Consider the following 17372-nt stretch of genomic DNA (forward strand, 5'->3'; position numbering starts at 1 on the left):
CAATTTATCACGTGGTCCTGGGGACAGGACTTTCTTGCAGCTTTGGTTTCTTTCAGGGAAGGCCCATATCTGCCAGCAGATCATTGGGTTCCTGGATGATCAAGTAAGATGGTTCAGTCATTGCTAAAGAGCAGGCCTTGACCAGCCACATCAGCACCAGAAACCGGGGCCTATGGCAAACCTACTAAGCCCGAAATCTATAACTCTGAAAGTCTGAGAAACACTGAGATAAAAAGAAGGAAAAGGGAGGGAGGGAGGGAGGGAGGGAGGGAGGGAGGGAGGGAGGGAGGGAGGGAGGGAGGGAAGGAGGGAGAGAGGGAAAGAGGGAGAGAGGGAGGGAGGGAGGGAGGGAGGGAGGAAGGAAGGAAGGAAGGAAGGAAGGAAGGAAGGAAGGAAGGAAGGAAGGAAGGAAGGAAGTAAAGAAAATATATCCAAAAGCAATCAGAAAAACCAGAAGTTCAGAAGTTTTCTCTTGGGAAAATAAGGACTTCTACAATTTTTTTCAGTATCATAAGGATTTTAATCTATGCATATATATATATATATATATATATATATATATATATACACACACACAGATGGGGCTGTGTGTGGTTTCTCTTTTAATCTGAAAGTCACAGATAATTAGAATTTTTAGTAAATGTTTCTAGAAAAGGAAAGGAAACATGAACTGCGACCCCTCCCCACAGAGCTGCTCTACAATTTCTCAGTAACTTTAAAGGGGGTTAAAGAATTCATGTGATCCCTAAAGGCATAATTATTAGCATTCAGCTCTAAAGGGATGAGATGGCCTGACAGTACCTCTCTTTAGAAAACGCTACAGTAATAAATAACTCCTACTCTGATCTTATGATATTCTAAAAAGGGTAATACTTTGTTTTAATGGGAGGTGTGTCTTATTTTCTTTTTATTAAAATAGTTACATCACATCCCCTTCCAGCCCCTCCCACATCACCCCTACTCCTCCCAAATTAATGGCCTCTAACTCTTTAATTATTACTGTTACATATATATGACTGAATATTTAAATACAGCCTTCTGGGTCCATTTAATGTTGCTTATACTCATGTTTTTAGAGCTGACCACTTGGTACTGGATAAACAATGAGGACACTCATTCTTGGGGAAGACCAATTCTCCCCCTCTCTTCACAATTGTAAATTGCTGGGATTAGGGCCCTGATGAAACTTCTCCCAGCCACACGGGCATGTCAATTAGTGATGTCATTGCTCGGGTCTTCTTTAGGCAGCCATACTGTTGAGATATCACTAGCAAAGTCTCCCTATCATATCCAGAAGACATAGCCTTGCAGCAGACAGCAGATTTCCTGGTCCTCTGCCATATCTGTTTCCAAGATCTCTGTTCCAATCTTCGCCTTTAAGGCAAAGGATCAATGGCAGAGCAAATGAGGCAGCAGAGCATCCTGCACCATGCTCACCAAGTCCTGGGTGGGGAGACAACACAGACACAAACCTACCACACACATCCCCTTGCAGTCCCAGGTGCGCATCATTTGGAGTGGTGCAATGCCTTCTTCCTGAGCTAATCTACAACTCTAGATTCCTAAGGGCGCTTGGTTCCACCATGAACTTTCAGAGGCACACACATGGCAGCCAGACCCAGGGAAACTCACAACAAAAGACTAACTACTTACTTCTGGGTTGTTGGTTAGAAGAAGTATTGTGGGGGTCTAAGCCCTTCCTAATGTTAGAAAAGTAAACATCTTAGAGCTGTGCTGTCCAAAGAGCAATGACTACACAAATGTGGCTATTGAAATTGGAAATAAAATTTAAGTTGAATTGTTTAAAATTCAAGTCTGCAGCCATGTCCCTCACATTGCAAGCACTGAGCAGACCCATATGGCCTGTGGCTGTCATATTATGCAGCAAGAGAGAGGGTGCATCCATCACCACAGAAACTCTACAAGACACCAACAACCCAGGAGCTGTTCCTCTCTTCAGAGAATTTCCACAAACAGGACTACAGACTTGCATCAGGCCCCTCGGGAACAGTGAGGAGTACTACACAGCTCTTTGCATAGGCTCTCTTGCAGCTACCAGCTACCTCGAGCACCGAATCATCTACACTAGGCTTGGCACACAGACAGCTGTAGACTCTCACCTTTTTATTACACAGCAAACTCTCCTGGCAAAGATATGGATTAAAAAAGAAAAACGACAAACTGCTATACACACATCACTATCCTTAAAGTTTCCTGGAAACTGGCTGTATGAAATCTGGCTCCCTGAACTACAGCAAAACTAAGTTCATACCGAGGCTCTGCTTTGAGCCAAAAGTCAAAATGCCTGTGATGGTGAAGTCATGGAATAGATAGCTAAATGGTTTATCAAACCGGGGACAACAAAAGTGAGTGGGTATAAATTCATCGTCAGACACAAAAAGCTACCCTTACAGTAGGCCTCACATTTGCCTGGAATTCCTTTACGGCCTGACAGCAGGACTCTGACACTGGGCCTCTGTGGCAAAGTGAATGCTCATATACACATGAACACAGTTGGCCTCGCTTCCAGCGGCCTAAGGTCATACATCATCCTGTCAGTCCCACAGGCAGGATGGCAGTCCCAAATAGTCCAGGAACATTTAGATTGCATGGCATCTCTCTCTCTCTCTCTCTCTCTCTCTCTCTCTCTCTCTCTCTCTCTCAGACACACACACACACACACAAACGCTTTTCTAAATCTTACTCTTTGTAGCCAGACTTTCTCTATTATGGAAAAAAAAATACTCCACAAAATTTACATAGCTTGTTAATTTACATAGCTTGTTACTGTGAGTGAGGGGCCTTTCTGCTCAACACTGGAGGGGAAGGAATCCTATAAAAGAACCAAAGTTGGGTTTCTGTCGTTGTTGCTGTTGTTGTTTTGTTTTGTTCTGAATCTAAAAATATTCGCAAGGCTTGGCCAGCAGCAGCTGCTGCATATAGGAGGAACTGTGAGGTGCCTCTACATAAACAAAGGTATCTCCTGCAGGAGGACCTAATTGAGGACTGTCTGAGAGACCAAGGATTACTGGTGCAGACAATGCTAGTCAATCAGGAACTGCTGTCTAAAAGAGATGCTTTCTTGGGGCCAATGGTGTGAGGGTGGAGGGGTCTAAAGGAGCTTGCTGTGGTGTTTCTCACCTGCTCCCAGAATCTGTGCCATTGATGCTGCACCACCTCACCTCCAACCCTCAACGGCAAGTAGGGTCGGGCAGCAGGCAGTCCAGGGCACAGGCAGCAGCAGCTGCAGGGCTTGGCTGCCTAGGAGAACAAGCTCCCTTTCACACGGAAAGGCAAGCCGGCTTCCTCTGAGTAGTAACTGACTGTACCATGAAGGGCTCCATCTTTCTCTTCTTTACAGATTTATTTTATTTTGTATATACAGGTATGGCCTGCATGTACAGATAATGTAGACCACACTGCATGCCTGGTGCTGTAGATCTCTTCGAACTGGAGTTAAGAACTGTTGTGAGTTCCCATGTGGTGCTAGGGGTCCTCTACAGAATAGCCAGAGCTTCCCAGTCCCCAGACAACTCTCAGTTAACCGCTATTGAAAATAAACCTTAGGAATGGTAAAATGGTTCAGCAAGTAAAGGTGCCTGCCACCAAGCCTGATGACCTTCGGCCCCAGGGACCACATGGTGGAAGGAGAAAACCAACTCCCACAAGCTGTCCTCTGAGCTCCGCATGCATGCTGTGCCATACACATGCCCACACACTGACACACAGAAACAAAAGAAGACAGAACGATAGATACACACACACAGACAGACACAGACATTCTCTAAATAAATAAATATTTTTAGCAAAAAAAAAAGAAAAGAAAAATGAATCGTCAGTCCCGTACCAGGCCTGCCCCAACGCTGCTACCCTGCTGAATTATTAGCGACCAAATTCTAAGAGAGAGCCAGCAATTGTCTTCACTCATGAAGCCACAGGAGAAATATATGACCAATATCAATACCAAAGGCCACAATTTTCAGCAAAGACTCAGAATAGTCTTTTACAAGGCCCTCAACTTAATTTAAATATAAAACTTTAAAGATTTTCTTTTCTTTTTCTTTCTTGTTTTGCTTTTTTATTCTGTCGTTTGTTTGGTTTTTTTGTTGATTTGGGGGGGTTGGGTTTTTGTTGTTGTTGTTGTTTTTGTTTTTTGTTTATTTTTGAGACATGGTTTCTCTGTATAGCCCTGGCTGTCTTGGAACTCAGAGCTACGCGTGCCTCTGGGATTAAGGGCATGCACAACCAGTGCCTGGAATATTTTCTTTTTTTAGATTACATAAAAATATAAAATAAAGTGAACACATTCAATAATTAACCATTCTTCCAGGAGCCTCTAATTGACCAATGGGAACTAAGGCTTTTTTTTTTTTTTTAACTTACAATTGCTTAATTAACTCTTAGAGTAAAGTGAACAGTTACTATACTTGGCACCAAACTTAATTTGGGATTGTACCTCTGGCTGTTCTACATACACCTGCTGGATAAGGACCATCCTCACTCCGCCCCCGTGAAGTCACTGAACTGAGAGCACCTGGAGAGAAGGGTCCTTTGAATGTCCTTTGAATGTACTCCAGCCCTAGCCTTGGGTGTACAGAGAAAAAGGCAGCCAACAAATATTTCTTGCCCTTTAAGGAAGAATGTTTGTGAAATTACTTCATAAACAAGTGGGAATTTGGGATGTATTGCAGCACAATCACCTTGCCCATTTCAAGGTTTAAAAGTGGGGAGGTGACTTGGGACACAGTTCAGTGGAAGCACACTTGCCCAGCATCCAAGGCCCTTTGTTGGATCCCTAGCACAAAGGTGGGGATTAGAGGAAGTGAAGTCACCCAAAGCCCAGAGGCTGGTCCTGGAGGAGAGAGGCATGGATGCTGAGCAGATATGAACACAGATACTCACTGCCCAGAGGAGAAAGGGTTAGTTAGGGGTAAGCAGCTTACCCTCAGGGACTGTACTAGGCACTGTGCTTATACATAGATCCAATTCAGTGCTCCAATAAATACATGAGGGGAACTGTCACTTCACTAGACATGACACAGAAGTCCACCGAGTGTCTGTGACTTTTGCTAATGTCATCAGAGATGAAACTTTGGCCTCTCGTTCCCTTCTCTTTCTCAAAAGAGAAAAAAAAAAAAAGGAAAAAAAAAAAAAAACCTAGTTTCTTTTCGTGGCATCATGTGAGATGTTAAATCCATGCGCAGCCTCAGGAATGCAAGCCATCCTGGACAACAAGTATCCTTGACAGCCAGCTAGCTGTCTTACAAACACTCCACAAGAATGCTATCTGTTGACATGGAAACCAAGGTTCAGAGCCTAGAGGCAGAACACAGCAACCTGAAAAAAACAAACACTCATAGAGACTAACAAATGCATTCCCTCAACACAATCCGAGTGTGCTTCCGTATCCATCAGCCTGAGTGGATGGTGCTGATAATATGGGAGATGAGTGACAAGCACACTCTCATGCACACACAAACACATAGGAACACACACATATACATACACACTCACACACAAACACACATACAAGCACACATATACACACACAAACACATATACATACAGAAACACACATACTAACATACACACCAACAAACACATACACACACGGGCACACACACACGTGATCCCTGAAGTAGACAACTCTACAATTACAGGCTCAGAAACTTATTGCACCTATAAAAAACTATTTGTTTTATTTCCTATATGTATTTTGACTGTATATTTGTATGCAGTACATGGGGGCCAGAAAAGGGGATCCCCTGGAACTAGATCTATAGTCTCTTGTGAGCTACTCTTTGGGTGCTGGGAGACTAATGCAGGCACTCTGTAAGACTGCTGGACTTTCCCTCCAACCCCTGTGTGCACTTTTAAAAAGCAATGCAATCACAACACTTTTTCACCAGACTGAAAATTCATTTCTGTCTGAAGCGGCACGTGAAGAAACACCAGACAGACACCCATCCCTCTTTTAGTTGCCTTGAGAACCAAGTAAAGATTTGATGCTTTTAGTGAAAGCATCCTATCACCACCGTGGCATTCCTCAGCCTCTCTACACGGGAAGTAGGGGACAAAGGTTTCAAAAGACCCTCAAGGTTCCTTTCACTACTACAACAAATCCCTGGGGTATACTGTGGGTATCTGAGCCCAGGGCTATGTTTCACTCTAATGAGTTAAGTTAATGCAATAGGCCTTCATTGAACCTTTGGCCAGATCTGTAACTGACATTGGAGGTTTGTCTGGCAACTGTTGGTGGCTTCTGCACAATTAGAGTCAACAGTCCCAGCTCCATCACTGTTCTCCTCAGAGTCCCCTGGTTCACTTGCAAGAGCCGGCCTAGTTCAGCGTGACTGACCAAAGCAGCTCTCCAGAGTAAATATGGCTTCCACCATGGTCTGTCTTGTTGACTGGCAAATTTGGCTGCCCTTCTGGGCACACATGTCTCCGGTGTCTCTTCCTTTGGTGACAACACATTCAAACAGGATGAAGGTGTTATCTCTTTAAAGGGTATACTTCCAAATATTGCCACGTTCTGAGGAACTGGCAGCTGAGATTTAAGAACGTGTGTTTGGGGTGGACACCAGTCAACCTACCACATTTCCTCTCCACAAAAAGTTCTCCTTTGATGAGGAATCTTCTTTGATAATCTCCCACAAATCCTTTTCTACTTGAAAGGACTAAGATCCATCGCTTGATCCGAATCTTCTCCCAGTTCCATTTAACGGCTTCCCTCACTGGCAAGACAGGGCTTCTCCAAGTCAAATGAAAAGGCTGTGGAGCCAGACAGCATCAGACTCATTGAAGCCACGTGTGACAACAAAGCCCCGGGTGTCTGTCCTGTTCTGATTTTCAAAAGAACACCGTAAGTATGTCTACGTGGGATTTCAAAAGTGTTATTCATTGTGGTAACAATGAAATATTGTAGGTGCACCAAATAAACAGCCTGCTGTCAGTCAATCAGGGTCCACTCCTGTCCCAAGCCCTATCATCTCTAAAGTCACTTTCCCACTCCCTCACCTGCCACTCATCTCTCCATCTCTGAAGTCTGTCGCCTTTGCACCCTTCAGGTTCTCACAGTTCCCTGGAACAGTTAGGGCTGAGTCCCCAGGGATTCTCTGTTGTCTTTCCCACCTGTGCTCCTAGAAGGCGGGTACCAAGTATCTTATCTTCACCTACCCTGTGTTTGCCATTGTGTCCAGATTAAAGTGTGTCCTTACATCATTCCAAAGGATCAACCTAGCTCTTTTATCATATAAAGCTTGAAATTGTCACCTGACTAACTGTGAAGGGTTCACCAGCTACTTAATGAAGGTGTCAATGACTTACCATGTGGCTGCCCATTAGGTGCCGTGTATATTTGAATGGCCTGATATTTCAGAACCCCTAGTTTTCCTTCAATATTAGCAAAATTTGACTTAAGAGGAATTCTTGATACTACCTCAGTTACTTAAAAAGTTACTTATGTACACATTTAATATTGAGAACACAAACATTCAGAGATAGTGAAAATTCAAGAGTTATCAAGATAGATGACTAATGCTTATTAGCTATATATGTAAGTGACTCTGTCACATCTTCATCAAGAATCTACTGGCAGGCTGGAGAGATGGCTCAGTGGCTGCTCTTCCAGAGGTCCTGAGTTCAATTTCTACCAAACCACATGGCTCTTCATAACCATTCACAGTGAGATCTGATGTTATCTCTGGTATGCAGGCATACATGCAGACAGAACATTCGTATATGTAAAATACATAAATACATCTTTTAAAGAAGAGTCAACTGGGATTGAATTCATAAACTATTTTAGTATTACTTTAAATTTGTAGGGAAACCATAGCTGACTAGTACCAGCTTTTAATATGCAGCCTAAGGCTTGACTAGATTCCTGAGAGTCTCGTTTGCTCTGTTCTTGTTGCTTTGAGGCCTTACTAGAACAGAGTGGATTTGTAGTCAACTCACCCCTGCAGTTTGTGCACTGTCTGGTTCTTCCAGGAGGGTGGAACACAAGTAAGAGACTCTGAGCTTCCAAAGGGGAAGTGTCTAAAATCACAGGAGTCAGATACAAGAATATAGAAAAAAGGAGACACAGGGATGACTCCATGGCTAAGCACACTGGCTGCTCTTCAGAGGACCAGGGTTTGATTCCCCATACCAACATGGAAGCTTGAAGCCATCTGTAACTCAGATCTATGGATCCAATGCCCTCTTCTGGCCCCTGTGGGCATCAGGCATGTGTAGGGCACACAGGCAAACATGTGAAGTAATAGGTGTGTGGAGAGGAGAGATAGAAACCCAGGGCACATCTTGCAAGCTGCTAGTTTAGCGACTGTAAACTAGCTCAGGAGAAGATATGAGGACATCACCTTTTAACAAGGTTACCAGATCCAAGAGGGGATCTTCACTGCTCCAATCAAATGTTGTATCCCTTTTCTTTCCTCTTATAATGCACAGAACAACAAAAAGAGGGAGTGGGTTTTCTCTTAAGACCCTTTCCTGAGACAGATTCATGGCAATGAGGCCAAAGCAAAGCAAAGCATGTCTCCTTTAAGAAAGGGGACATGAGGTACAGTGTGTGTTGCAAATGTCAGTTTCTGTTAGTACGGTAAAACCCCATCTCATGACCAGTGAGCCACAGCTCTTATCTCTGCCTTTCATCACCAGTAAACTCTGGATCATGGAATTACTTGAAAGCTACGAAGGCTGAGGAAGTGCTTGGCGTAAGTGGTTTCATGAATTGCCCATCTCTATCTTGACTTCAATTCCTAACAGAAAACCAAGCTTCTTAATTTTTACTTGTTAAAATTGTCTTAAATGTGGAAAACAGGAATGATCAACATGTACGAAAAGTAGAAAAATCTAAATTCAAATTTATTTAAAAAAAAAAAATAAGTCTACATTCTATTCAACTAAATATCAAAAAGGAGGAGGAGGAGGGAAGAAGAGGAGGAAGAGGAGGAAGGGGAGGAAGAAGTCTAGCAGGAGGAGTAGGAAGAGAAAGTCTTACATTCAAACCAATATTCTACCATAAACCAACTTGAGAAAGTGAGAGGGATCCTGAATAAGAACGTGCAATGCAAAATCTGTGGGGAAATGAGGCAGCTAACCAGTTAGACAGATTCTACAGGCGTGCCGACTGTCACAGATGCAAATGTGGAGGCGAGGCGGGAGCCTATGCAAAGTTCTGGTAATATCAACATCAGACAAGAAATGAGAGAGAAAAATTCTGCACAGACTTTGCATGCTTGAAAGAAAAATTACAAGTATCATTTTTCTCTTGCCATAAATGCAAAATAGGCAAAAATCAATAACCTATTCTATTTCTGGGTTTCATCCACTGCGCTGCATAAAGGCAATTTCAGTACAGCCTGAATAGAACTCCTTACTCAGCATCTTCTCAGATACGTAAATCTGTCATACTCCAAAAGACACGACTAATCGAACTGTGGCCCGGACAGCACTTTACATGTAATGCTTTAATGAAGCACGGGGGCAGTGAGGAAAACCTCCAAACACTGGGCACGTTAGGGTGAGTATAGTGCATTTTAACAGTTTAGGTGACTATTCATTATTTCATTGCAGCCAATTTAACAACTAGAAAACCTAAGTTTGTGGTAATATAATCCCTATTAATTTTTCAATTCCCTCTTAAATATATTGATTTGCCAAAAGTGCTGACATACCCAGAGGCAGGCTGAAGAAAGTTGCGTTCCCTGAACATCTCATTCCTTATCGTGAGCAAGGAATGTTAGTCTAAGAAAGCCATGATAGTTAAGATTGGTCATGGGTATTTACATTGCTTAAAATGAACATGATTGGTCACTTCTAGACAGAATAAAGACACTGGGTACGGTACATAGAAGTTAGAGTTAAGTTACTCATCCAGCTAGGGCACATGGCAAGGCTACCACCTAACACGGATCAGTCACTGATGTAGGGCATATGGCTAGGCTAAACCACCTAGCACGGATCAGTCACTGATGTAGGGCATATGGCTAGGCTAAACCACCTAGCACGGATCAGTCACTGATGTAGGGCATATGGCTAGGCTACACCACCTAGCACGGATCAGTCACTGATGTAGGGCATATGGCTAAACCACCTAGCACGGATCAGTCACTGATGTAGGGCATATGGCTAAACCACCTAGCACGGATCAGTCACTGATGTAGGGCATATGGCAAGGCTACACCACCTAGCACGGATCAGTCACTGATGTAGGGCATATAGCTAAACCACCTAGCATGGATCAGTCACTGATGTAGGGCATATGGCTAGGCTAAACCACCTAGCACGGATCAGTCACTGATGTAGGGCATATGGCAAGGCTAAACCACCTAGCCCGGATCGGTCACTGATGTATCTCATTCCCCCATCATCAGTAACAAAGATTAATGAAAAAGAGAAGTAGCTGCATTATCACTTATTATCTGGATGTAGGTTTCTCTTTAATCTTATTTATTTATGAAACTTTGGATTGTATTTGTGCATGTGTATACGGGTTATATGTATATTCATGCAGGTTTCTGAGGAAACCAGAAACAGTGGATCAGCTTGAGTGGGAGTTAAAGGCAGTTTTGAACTGCCTAACATGGTTGTCAGGTAGATGGAACTCTAGTCAGAAAAATCCACAGGAGTTTTTAATCCACAGCTGAGCCCTCTTTCCAGTCCTTTTTAGGATTCATGCCTCTTCTCCCTCCAACACTTTCATTTTTACCCTTCTACAGTAACCCTGGAAACCTTAAGATCCATCGGAGCACGACAACAGTCTATTAAGACCTTTCCTCCTACTTCAAACTAACATACAGCATAGGAGTGGGAAAGGCCAATCAATTGGGAGCTACTAAATAAAGGTGACATGGAAAATGTCACATTGGAAGAGCAGGACCCATGGGGAAAGGCTAGCCAGTGACACATGTATAAAGGACCCTGATATAAAGACTAAAAGATGAAACAAAGATGTAGGGTAAAAACAAAGACAGAAATAAGGAGGAGGAAAGCGGGGAGAAGGAAGAAGAAGAAGAGGAGGAAGAAGAGGAGAAAAGGGGGGAGGAAGAGAGAAGGAGGTAAGGGGAGGAGGAGTGGGAGAAGAGGAGGAGGAGGAGAAGGAAGAAAAAGGATTATATTGTCTACAATATAATATTATATTGTCTATATTGTCAAAAACTACAGTTGATGAGCCACATTTAGTTTTGTTGTCATGTATAAGCAGAAGAAAATAATCAGATGTGACCCCGTGAGGGAGGATTCATTTAATTTCTTTTTCTATTTTGGATCTGATTTCTTTCCCCTCAGATCAGTACATTTTGGTTATATCAATTATTTAATCTCTGGCTTTCATGAGAATTACATTAGTAGACTAGAAGGTGGAGAACTTTTTAGAGCCCAGAAAGCTATATATTTGGAGAACTGATTTTGGCATGATTGGTCCAGCTAACCAAGACCTACCGCTGCCACAGCAGAAGGAAGTTCCAAAAAAGGAAGGAGAGTGACAGAAAGGATGAGCTTCTAATGGCCATCGTGGGAGACAGGGTTGGGGCTGGACAGGGTGCCTCTGGAAACAAGGCAGGAAGAAGAATCGTACCAGGACAGGAGAGGCAAGCCTCAGGCTGGCATCAGCTTGACTGCTAAGATAAACAGCCTGTGGGTTGGCCTTTATTTTATGGAAACACAGCCCATGAGAACAAGGCGAATTTGCAGAGAGGAACCAAAGCCAGTGAGTGAGACGGGAGCGAGAAACACAGATGCGATGTGGGGATCCTTCCCAGTCCAAAGAAACACCGAAATCTGACATCAGGGGAATTTTGTTATTTTACACAAGTTTAACTAATAATGACCTGACAGGCCAAACCCCAACCAGGCAACAAGGGCTTGATTTTTAAAGTTAAAAGTGAAAATGTGAACCTACAAGCATAGTTTTCACAGGGAGAGAACGGGATGCCTGGGAAGAGGGACCTGGCAGATTCAACAGGACAGCCACAGCTTTACCTTTCCTGGGAGGAAAACGCCATCGTGGCTCAGTAATGTCCTGCTGAACTGCACTGGTAATTTATATCTTGAAGCTGTGCAGAGTTCTCAGATTGGCGAGGTTTCCAGGTGTATGCGTGCATGTGCTTCTTCTACCCAAGGGAAATATGGACGTTAGAGAGAAAGGCGGATTTACCAGCTCCTGGCTGCAAAGGTCTGGTGACGACGCACAAAGTATTTCAGTTCTCATCCACTATGTTAATTTATCTTTCCAGAGGAGATAATAATAAAGTCAACATCAGAGCAGTGTAGAGAAGCTTAACCCCGACAGAAGAGCACACACCAATGCCCTGGACACGCTGGTCCCACACAATCAGCCCTGGGAATCCAAGAAGCTGACATAGACAGCAAGATGTCATGATGCTCAGTATCCTAGATAAATAGCAGAGTATTTCTAGACAACCTTACACACATCCCTCCCATGCACACTCAGCCCCTGCTTCACGTGTACAATACAAATGATGTGTAAACAAAAGTTATGCCATACTGACTACAGAGGGAGCCTGGACACGCATGACGTAAAAAAATTATTTTCAATCTGCAGCAAGGAAGGGTAAGCAACTTAACAAACTTCAGCTGCCACTGTTGTTAGAGACTACAGGGATGGGAGGAGGCAGGACCAGAAAACTGGCTTTCTGAAGAAACACGAGGGAGCGCCAGTGTAATTACATAATTAAGTCTAATTAATGGCTGTAAGTGTGGTGAAGGTAATAAAGACTTCTGAAGGAGAAACCATGTCAAAAAATGTCAAATATCATATCAAGATGACCCCAGAGCAATTAAAAAAAAAACTTGGAGCAGAAAAGGAATAAAAATATAAAATATATCATTTTAAAATAAATATTTAAAAAATAAACGTTTTAATTTGATTTAACATTTTCTCGGGCATTGAATCTGAATTTCAAGAATAAAATGTTCTAACACTCATTTTCTCTCTTGTTAACTGAGTAGATATATTAGCGGTCTCAATTTTGCCTCTTAAGAAGCAAATTGTGGGGCTGGAGAGATGGCTCAGCGGTTAAGAGAACTGACTGCTCTCTAAAGGTCCTGAGTTCAAATCCCAGCAACCACATGGTGGCTCACAACCATCCCTAATGAGATCTGATGCCCTCTTCTGGAGTGTCTGAAGATAGCTACAATGTACTTACATAAATGAATTTTAAAAAAAAAAGGCAAATTGTATTAAGAAATACAAAACACTCACAGCCTAGCTCTCAAGAAAAAGAATAAACAGAGCAAGGTAGCTACATGCATGAAAGAGACAATGGCTATAAGGTATGGGGGTAGGGGGGACTCAAAAGAAATATACAATGTCAAATATCATATCAAGATGACCCCAGAGCAATTTAAAAAAAACTTGGAGCATAAAAGAAATAAAAATATAAAATATATCATTTTAAAATAAATGATATTTATTTTACAAAAACATATTTGTTCAGTGCATTTGTTTATTTATTTATCTATTTATTTATTTAGTGATTAAAAACTGTATTTATGGGCTGAAGAGAAGGCTCAGTGGGTAAAAGTACTTCTGCTTGCAGTGAGGATCCAGTTTAGATTCCCAGCATCCACACACATGACAGCTCACAATCATTCGTAACTCCAGTTCTAGAGGATCTGATGCCCTCTGCTGACCTCCATGGCCGCCAAGCATGCACATGGTGCACATAACATACAGACAGACAGACAGACAGACAGGCAAAACACTCACACATAAAATTAATAAATCCCCCCAAACTAATATTTATGAAAAAACATATATATATATATATATATATATATATATAAAATAACATTTCCCTCAATTCTAAGATAAGGAAGCATTTGCTTTTATTACTTCTTAAATATCTTAAGAAAACGATTCTGTATTAGACCCTTTAGGGATCTAAATACTACCAATTACACACTTAGGAGAAGTCCGAGGTACACACTAGGCAAGGGCTCCATCATGGGTCCATAAACCCAGTCTTCTCTTTACTCTGTATTGTGAGACAGGGATTCACTAAGTTGCTTAGGCTAGCCTTGAATACCTGCTATAACTCAGACAGGCCAATGAACCTGGCATGTTCCTGCCACAGCCCCTGGGAGAAGCTAGGATTACAGGCTTGCAAAACCACCCCAGCTAAGTCTAAGAGATTTTTCTAAAGTGTCCAAACATACTAACAATGTCAGGAAGTTGAACTTAACTAACAAAGCAAATATCCTGTAACTTTCAAGTTTTCTGATACGAGTGGCCCATAGCCACACTAGGCCAACTACTAAGTCACTGTTAGCCTCTAATGATGAATTCGCCCAGCTAAGCCAATACCCTTCTCCATGAACACTGGCTCCCAGGAGGTGACACACACTCAAACCTTCCCAGATCATTCTCAGCGTATTCAATCCTCCCCACAAGATGGTTTATTGGAAAAATTATTTTCTCTATGAATCTGTGCTATCTGCAATCTTAATAGACTTGTAGCACTCTTAAATGCCCCTATGGCTGCCTGGAATTTTCCCATATATGCATCTGCCTAGCACTTTAAGGAAATTATGATGAAATGGTGGTTTTCTGGTAATAAGAAACTTTCAGAAATGCACTGACTCTCTAAAGTGAAGTTGCGTTTTACTTCTGTAGGATGTGAATGATTTTAGAATGATTCTTACCTTTGCCCCTCATGGACTCACTGAAAGCCTAGGTCTCCCCGTCTGCAATCACTTCACTGTCACAGTAGATCGACTACATGAGTCATTGTATACCAAAAAAGTAGGCCAGGGGTGTTCCAGAGGCCCAGGTCCTGTGACTAAGGCTGAGCCATAGTCACTGACTCTCCCCGTGAAGGGCATTGTCAAGGACTTGATATTCCTGCCTAGATGAACAGACACTGCTGGGCCCAAGGGAATGGGAACATACAGACAGCCACATACTCACTGCATGCCACTGATGACCGAGTTTAATTTTCTGCATGTTTTAAACACTCAGAGTCATTTATGCCTTCCTACTGTTTGAGTGGTTTGGGGGCGACTCCACAAATATTCAGTTAGTTACATTCTAAAGACTTAGCTCCCAAATGAAAATAAGGACACTGCTAGGGTCATCGAGAGTCACCTACACACACACAGAGAAAACACACCTGCAGACATACATTCTGCTGCCCGTAGGCAACTGTCTGCCTCCGTTGCAGCTCATGCAGAACACTCAGGTGTTACAGCCAGCACTTTCTTAACATCCAAGAATGCATTAGCCAAGACCGACTTGGGTTTGTTTTTTTTTTTAAGCTCATTATGATTCAAGCAAATTAATAACATCACACAGCGTGTGTGGTAGGACAACACCAAGCACGGAGAAGCATTAAAGGCCCTCTCCACTCGAGCATAACTCATCCTGATCTTTACTACCAGATTCAACTAAAGGTCAAACCATATACGATGATATAGATTCAGAAAATGTATTATATCACTGTTGAACATGGGCTGAAATGAGGGTGGCTAATTTTAAAATGGAAGTAATTTAAAAATTATAAATAATGGAAAATGTCTTCACTACCAAATATAAGAAATAAAGCCTTACGATTGATTGCCAGCAACAACTTAGCCAACCTTGCACATGCGCACTCACACACACACACACACACACACATGCTTACTGCTAATGCTTTTAGTGCGACATTAATGTTTCTCATATTCTTCAATATATATTCAATGAACATCACTCTAGTCAGGGACCAAACAAGGTCAGAAATGGCTATATGATAAATTACAAACCTTAACAACTTTTGAACAGACTTAAATGCACGAGTCATCTAAAAGCCATTTAGCTTGACAGAGGAATGGTAACTAACTAGACAAACTAATAAGAACCATATATTAAGCTGTCCTATTCCATGGGAAAAGGCCAACATCTTAACAAGCGCTAACTGAAACGGGGATTCCAGGCATACACGACTGGAGAAAGTAAAAAAGAATTATCTATTACAGAGTGTATAAGCAATAAATACTTGCTAATTTTTGCCGATACTTTATAAGCATACAAGGTTTTATTAAAGACTTGATCAGGGTCATAGCACAGAGACCATTGAAATGTTTTACCAGCGTTGACATTGAAAGCAACTACAAAGAGGTGAATTCAGGTGCTTGCTGCCTTATTTGTTGAATCACTGGTTGGTTTTTCAAGATGGCTAAAGCGTCCATCTTCAGGATCTACCTGTATAAACATGGATGGAGGTTGGCAGGCTTTTATGTAGCTCTATTTCTTGAGGTGGCTAAGTCCCACACAGTGATGCTGCTCCTCAACTTCCCTAAGGGACATCCAGAGACCAAGTTCCGGAAGGAAGGTGAGCTCATCTGATTCAATCAAATCAACAGCAATCATGGCATGAAGAGGCGGAGGAGTCACCCTGCAGTGTGGGGCACTGACTGAACACCGCAGCAAGTGGCTTCTCCGGGAATGACTTCAAACTGACAAGTGACATTGATAAAATCGTCACTAATATGTCTACTTCGGTATTTCTCAAGGATGGCTCTTTGACAGTCAAAATGATATACCCCGGGAGCTCAGGCACAATACATACTCCTGATGTACCTTCCAGATTGGGGCAATAGGCTCACGAGGAAGGAGGCAGAGGAAGCCTTCAACAAACTCCCCAGTATGCCCCGAAAGCTCAGAAGGCAAGAGGCCTTTCTTCAGAAAACATCTACACCGACACAACTGTCCCTTCAACACACTTATAATCCATACAGTGATGCACTATCCAACAGGCAGCAGTACAGCATACACCAAACTATTAGGAACACAGCGCTTTACAACGTAAGGCACTTGGCAGTGAATGTATGTGTGGGTATATGCACAGATGAATGAATGGAAACACACAGGAGCAGACAGGAAAATTAATGTTACTTGGAAAAAAAAAAAAAAACCCTGATTCTCCTAGAGTTGGCTCAACGAATCCATTCATGCCACTCTAAAAGTCCCCAAAGGGGACCAAGTTTCTCACTGTCTACGTATTTGGCCCATGTGAAGTTAACTTCTCAAATGCATATCAAAGGAGATCAAAGGAAAAGAGGAAGCACTAGGCTGATTCCAGGGTCTCTGAAACATCACAGCACTGCACTACTTTTTATCATGCATGGTTGTGCTGGCAGACAGCACCACTGTCCCTGGTACATCTGCTGCAAAAGGCGTTGCCTAGCAACAGCGATCAATGCTGGGTTTCCCCTTCACCATTTTCCTGAAGATTAAAACACCGCTGCTCCAAGGTACTCTTTGTAAGTACCTTCCGTTGATTGACCACATATACTTGTTAATATTTGTCCTGGTTAACAAAAACAGAAACAAAAACAAAAAACAAAAAACTGAACTAAGAATC

General features: G+C 42.4%; 1 protein-coding gene across 7 annotated transcripts in view; it reads right to left on the reverse strand.

Annotated features, from left to right (window-relative positions):
- Smyd3 (SET and MYND domain containing 3) overlaps window positions 1-17372 on the reverse strand; it is a 580304-nt gene that overhangs the window by 358103 nt on the left and 204829 nt on the right. Inside the window, exon 1 of one of the 7 annotated variants that reach the window (XM_085843354.1) lies at window positions 14674-15445. The exons of the other annotated variants lie outside the window; for them this stretch is intronic. The gene's annotated coding sequence lies outside the window, so the exon portion shown is untranslated. Of the gene's footprint in view, window positions 1-14673; window positions 15446-17372 lie in introns of those variants that run through there. 7 annotated transcript variants of the gene reach the window in all.

This window comes from Mus caroli, unplaced genomic scaffold (assembly GCF_978045245.1).
Source record: "Mus caroli unplaced genomic scaffold, Mus_caroli_1 scaffold_1, whole genome shotgun sequence".
In the NCBI taxonomy this organism is placed as follows: Eukaryota; Metazoa; Chordata; class Mammalia; order Rodentia; family Muridae; genus Mus; species Mus caroli.